Source organism: Schistocerca nitens, chromosome 8, assembly GCF_023898315.1.
Source record: "Schistocerca nitens isolate TAMUIC-IGC-003100 chromosome 8, iqSchNite1.1, whole genome shotgun sequence".
NCBI classification, from domain to species: domain Eukaryota; kingdom Metazoa; phylum Arthropoda; class Insecta; order Orthoptera; family Acrididae; genus Schistocerca; species Schistocerca nitens.
In genome coordinates, this window is record NC_064621.1 from 24830086 (window position 1) to 24836450 (window position 6365).

Here is a 6365-nt window from a genome sequence, read left to right on the forward strand (position 1 = left end):
ACTGAGACGGCACTAATCGATTGAAGCTGATTTGCAACCTCTTGTTTGATCAGCGTCATAAGGGCCTGAATGTAACTTGGGATGGGACACAGCAATAGGTACCGTCGTATTTTTAGTAGTGAAATTTGAGATGTAGAATTGCGGCAAAGATGGGAAATTCATTCTGCCAGGTGTACAAATGGCGTAAATGAAGTGTCTGTGGGGAAGGGTAATACGCCAGTGACCGTGTGGCCTAAATGGATAAGGCGTAGGACTTCGGATCCGAAGATTGCAGGTTCGAATCCTGTCACGGTCGTGTTTTTCCAGTTCTGCAAAAGTTGCATGCTGTTTTACTGTGTTGTTTGAGTACTGCAAAACTAGTTGAAAGTTGCTGCTATCCGCTTCCTGGCTGAAAACTGGCGTCTACATGAAGCACAAGCAAGACAAGGGTGATCTGTAGCGATATTTTCGCCACAGTGCTGTTCAGGAGAGATTTTATTGGATCTACTGCATCTGATTCAGGATCCAAGAGCTACACCACAGGCCTGTGAGCACAGTCGAGCATGTGTGCTGAATAATGATGCAGCTAGGCACATATCATTTCAAGCAGATTTGATGACTCTCGGAGACAATTTTTCATTGAATAGGATTGTAGCACATTTGTGGCAGCAGGAAATAAGCTGCAGTCTGGAGGATCTTCCATAGATGGTGGCAGGTCACATCAGTAATGTGTGACGCGTAAAGCGTTGTGTGGAGCCTGGCTAGCACAGTCGGTAGGGCATGAGACTGTTAATGTCAGGCTCGTGGGTTCGAGCCCCGCGCTGGGCGGAGCAAAATTTTGTGTCTACGCGGATGCAACCTGCTCCCCTCTCGTGTGCCTTGCGCAATGGACGTAACGGGTCACGACGATGACTAGCTTCGTATGACTATCAGAGGAATGGTATTTGAAGCTGAAAGTAACTCTGAAGCGAAATAAATGTGTTGTTTTGGAATTTGAGGTGCACATCGACATTGTGTCAGATGTGTAGGAAAGCAGCAGCTGTGCTAACTAAATGCAAAAAATGGTCGCTAATGCGGTGCGTTTCCAGCTGAAGATCTCCGATTCACTAGTCCATAAGAACAAAGTACCCGAATAGCGCGCTAGGAGGCGCTTCCTTAGCTCAGTGGCAGACCGCTGGTCTAGTAAACCAGAGGTGGTGGGTTCGATCCTCACAGGAGGCAAATGAATTTTGTAACAGCACCTGCCAGCGTGGCCCTTTCGAAAAAAGCGGTCAAGGATAAAAAAAACTATCAATGGGTGTGTTATTTAAGAAACACTTTCGCAAGTGAATAATGCGAATGGCGCTAATAAAGCAGGGACCAGAAAATGCTGTTTTTGGCAGTCTCCAGAGAATGCCGACGTGAAATCCTTAGTTCTTGTATTTTCTACTCTTGGTAAAGACCCTCGCGATTGTCGTCGTCGTCGACAGCCGTAAAGTTAAAAATTATGATAATCAGAGATATTCCATTGCTGGGGCTAAACAATTAATGTGTAGCAGAGATCTCGAATGAATTAGATCAATAAAATTTATTTGATGTAGATTGCAATAAATTGTGGTATTTGTCGTATCCTTAGTAGAATTAAGAAAAATGAGCCTGAAATTTTCTATTTATGATTAATTTTCGTTTCTTCGTACCTTGTGTCATTTGATTGCTTTTCGGGGAGTTCTTTGATCCGTGACTTAATTTCAGAATGATTGACAGTAATCTGCTATTATATTATGAACGAACGATCTTGCACAGTAGTTTATTAAGATATGTGCGGAGTCAGGCGTATGTGCGGTCCCCTGATTTGAGTCGACAGAGATTGTCCTACGTCTTTCCAGATTAACGACTTTCGTTCCGCCATAGAGGGGAAAAAATGGAAACGAAATCCCGCGAGCAGGTCATGAAGACCACGCGATAATCGACGGAGAGCCGTATCATCCTCAGTTATTCATCATCGGATGGAGTTTGGATGGCACAGGTCAGCACACAACATCCCCCGCCGTTGTCGACGTTCGACGTCGGAGGCGCTGCCTCTCACCACTAGAGACCTCTCACCAAAGAAAAATCCCTGACAGTACCAGGAACCGAACTCGGGTCCCCCGCATAAAGGTCTGTTGCGCTGGCCACATTTTTTTTTTTTTAAGAAAAACCACTCGTCTATAAAGTATATTCGTTCCTCATCATTGGACAACTTTATGTGCACTGGAGAGATCTGTATTTATTCAAAAGGCGAGGGTTTATTCTCGATCGAGCTTACAAAACGTGAATGTATTCTCGTTCCGGATAGAGTTTATATTGTTATCTACGACGGTGACAGCGCTAAAAGAGGACAACCGAGTTGTGTTTACTTTCAGTGGCGATATCTGGCACGCACGCACATCTGCAGCACCCATGTCGTGACCTTCGTAGCGCAGTTATCGCACGCAGTAGTGCTCCGTCATCAGCTACGCTGGCGCGCCTCCAATGAAAGGACGCCGCTTAGAAGAGGCGAGACGACTGCAAAACTCACTTTCGCATGACGCAAGAGCATGTAACATTTGTTGCAAAGAAACTAATGTCTCAGTTTTACATAATGTAGATCTGCAGAGAAATGTTAACTCCCGGGAAAGAAAAATCGCGTGTACTGAGTTAATTTTTAATTTTACTTGTTTCTAAAATAACGACGTAGTATTTATTTCCCACTTGCAGTGTAAAGAGTTCCGATCCACCACCACGTCTGTAATGGACTGATGGCCCGTAGTGTCCGCCAGATCTCCCTAAATCGGTTAAGGCTAGTGCCGGGGTGAGTCCTTTGTGAAAGGCCGACTTCCCTGATCATCCTTCACCCATCTGCGTTTATGCTCCCTCTGTCTTGGCTTGGCTCTGAGCACTATGGGACTCAACTGCTGTGGTCATAAGTCCCCTAGAACTTAGAACTAATTAAACCTAACTAACCTAAGGACAGCACACAACACCCAGCCATCACGAGGCAGAGAAAATCCCTGACCCCGCCGGGAATCGAACCCGGGAACCCGGGCGTGGGAAGCGAGAACGCTACCGCACGACCACGAGATGCGGGCACCCTCTGTCTAACTACCCCGTCGTTAATATCTAGTTTTCCTTTCTTGCCTAAGTCATCTCCGATTCGCAAATGTCCACCGTGGAATGAAGTCGGTTCTCCTGACAATAGTCAGCGACATGTTACGTGTGTCTATAATTGTTGCACATTGTCTCAGTACCGTATTCAAATTCTGTTGCCTCCTAAATAAAATACGGCAAGGGGAACCAAACTAACGAAGGGAGTTTTGACCTTAAAGTGAATTGTTACAGGATTATTACCTACAACCATTTGGTCGCCACCACGAAAGCGGCAGATAAAATCGCAACTAGAGAAGACGTTGACGGAGCAGCATAAACTTATCGCTCAGTTTTATTTTTTATATCAGGTCACTCGATATGATTCAGACAGTCGCCGTCAAGTACATGTGTATTATGCAAACTACACGTTTATAGTGCCGGTAGGTAGTAGGATGTTTATTGTGCCGATAACATAGATGACACATACAATGATCTCCTTAACACATTTCTCATACTCTTTGAGAGTTGTTTTCCATTAGAACGTTCCAAACGGGGTACTAGCAGTAAAAGGCAGCCTGGGTGGCTGACTAGTGGTATAAGCATATCATGTAAAACAAAGCGGGAATTATATCAAAATGTTAGAAGCACTGACAATCAAGCTATAGTAGCCCATTACAAACAGTATTGTAAGGTGCTTAAAAATGTTATTAGGAACGTAAAGAGTATGTGGTACGCAAGTAGAATAGCTAACTCACAGGACAAAATTAAAATCATATGGTCACTTGTGAAGTAAGTGTCTGGTCAGCAGCACAAGGTCGACGATATAAAGTCAGTTCGCAGTAAAAATATTTCTGTTACTGATAAATCAGATATATGTTCAGCATTTAACAATCATTTTCTAACCATTGCTGGTGAATTAAATAAAAATTTAGTTTCTACAGGGAATCATATAACTCTCTTTGCAAAAAACTTTTCGAGACTGAGACTGAGTCAATAATTAAATCACTTAAGACGAAGGACTCTCATGGATATGATGGAGTGCCTAGCTGAATATTAAAGTACTGTGCTGCACATGTTAGCCCTGTACTTAGCCATATCTATAATGTTTCCTTTAGGAATGGTCAGTTTCCTGAACTATTAAAGTACTCAGTAGTAAAGCCGCTTTATAAAAAGGGAGAAAGGCCTATTTCTATGTCATCAGTGGGTGCTAAAGTTATTGAAAGGGCTGTGTGTGTAAGGATAATTGATCATTTTATACCACGTTATTTTCTATCAGATGTACAGTTCGGCTTTAGAAGTCGTTTAACAGCTGGAAAGGGTATATTCTCTTTTCTCTGTGACGTACTGGATGGGTTAAACAAAAGGTTTCGAACGCTAGGCATATTTTTCGATTTAACTAAGGCGTTTGATTGTGTTGGCCACAAAATATTGCTCCAAAAGTTGGACCATTACGGAACAAGGGCATAGCTATAATTGCTTCACCTCTTACTCTAACACACAGACAGCACAATGTTATCATTCACAGAGCTGACAATGGCTGTGATGTGGGATCTGAGTGGGGTACGTTCCAATGGAGGAGGAGGGGGAGGGGGGGTGCCCGAGGGATCAGTGTTGGGGCCACTCCTGTTCCTTATTTATATAAATGATATGCCCTTTAGTGTTACGGATAACTCTAAAATTTCTGTTTGCTGATGACACTAGCTTGATAGTAAAGGATGTTGCGTGTAACATTGGCTCGGTTTTAAATAGTGCAGTTCATGACCTAAGTTCATGGCTTGTAGAAAATAAACTAACGCTAAATCTCAGTAAGACTCAGTTTTTACAGTTTCTTGCAATTCAACAAAACCCAAAGTTTTAATCTCACAGAATGGGCATATGATTGGTGAAACTGAACAGTTCAAATTTCTAGGTGTTCAGATAAATAGTAAAGTGTCGCGGAAAGCCCACGATCAGGATCTTGTTCAAAGACTTAATGCTGCCATTTTTGCTATTCGAATGGTATCTGAAGTAAGTGATTGTTCGAAACGAAAATTAATCTCTTTTGTTTATTTTCATTCATTTATGTCGTATGGAATTATATTTTGGGGTAACGCTTCCCATTCTAAAAGGATTTTTGACTCAGAAACGGGCAGTTCGAGCAATAAGTGGTGTAAGTTTGCGAACCTCTTGTCGACCCCTGTTCATTAGACTGGGTATTTTGACACTGTATTTGTTACTGACAGTTTATTCCCAAGAATAAGCAGCTTTCACTCAGTGAATACTCGGCAGAAATGAAACCTGCACTTGGATCGCACTTCCTTAACTCTTGTGCAGAAAGGTGTGCAGTATACAGCTGCATCCCGACTTGAAACCGCCTATCTACTGAGCCATGGTCTACCATTACAGTTTCAATCTCCTGCTCCGTCCTCACGACACACATACACACACACACACACACCAAAACGACGAATCCGTTATTGCCTCGTTGCCAAGAACCGATCTCTTATTTTAATCATTCTATGCAACATTTTTTTTTTTCGCCAGTTCGATTCTGTACCTCTACATTAGTTATTCGATACCCCTCTCGAATCTTCAGCATTCTCCTGTAGCACCACATATCAAAAGCTTCAATTTCCTTCCTGTTTGAACTGTTTATCGTCCGTCTTTCACTTCTGTACAAGGCTACCGTACAGACAAATACCCTGACAAAAGACTTCCTAAGATTTAAGTTTGCATTCGATGGTTAACAGTTTTCTTCTTCAGAAATACTTTTCTTGCTCTTTTGTAAATGACTCCTTAGCCTCTGCAGAAAAGATTATTTATCTGCAGTATTGCCATTAACAAGTGTGGTAACTGTGCAGTCAAAGGAGATGATGACATTTACAAAATTTTCGTGACTCTGAACCCCAACTACCATAAATTAATCAGTTTTTACCTGTTGCTAGTTTGCATTTTACATCCTCTCTACTTCGGTCATCAATTGGTATTTTGGTGCCCAAATAGCAAAACTCATCTACATTTTGTCTCATTTCCTAATTTAATTCCCTCAGTGCAGGCTCATTTAATGCGACTACATTATATTACCTTTGTTTTACTTTTACTGACGTTCACCTCATAATCACTTTACATGCCACTACCCGTTCTGTTTAACTGCTCTTCAATCCCTTTGCCGTGTCTCACTGAATTATAATGTCATCGGCAATTCTCGAAGTGTTTATTTGTTCTCCGTGAATTTAATTTCCTATTGTCAGTTTCTCCTTGGTTTCCTTCACAGCTTCGTCAATGTACAGATTGAATAGCAACTCACTCTTTTGTCACCTTTC

General features: G+C 42.2%; 3 non-coding genes across 3 annotated transcripts; all 3 read left to right on the top strand.

Annotated features, from left to right (window-relative positions):
* Positions 1–221: 221 nt before the first annotated feature.
* Positions 222–295, top strand: Trnar-ucg (transfer RNA arginine (anticodon UCG)). Its single transcript has one exon. It is a non-coding gene; the product is annotated as a tRNA-Arg (tRNA).
* A 439-nt stretch (positions 296–734) lies between these two features.
* Positions 735–807, top strand: Trnan-guu (transfer RNA asparagine (anticodon GUU)). Its single transcript has one exon. It is a non-coding gene; the product is annotated as a tRNA-Asn (tRNA).
* Positions 808–1128: 321 nt separating this feature from the next.
* Trnat-agu (transfer RNA threonine (anticodon AGU)) lies at positions 1129–1200 on the top strand. The gene has a single exon. It is a non-coding gene; the product is annotated as a tRNA-Thr (tRNA).
* The last annotated feature ends 5165 nt before the right edge of the window (positions 1201–6365 follow it).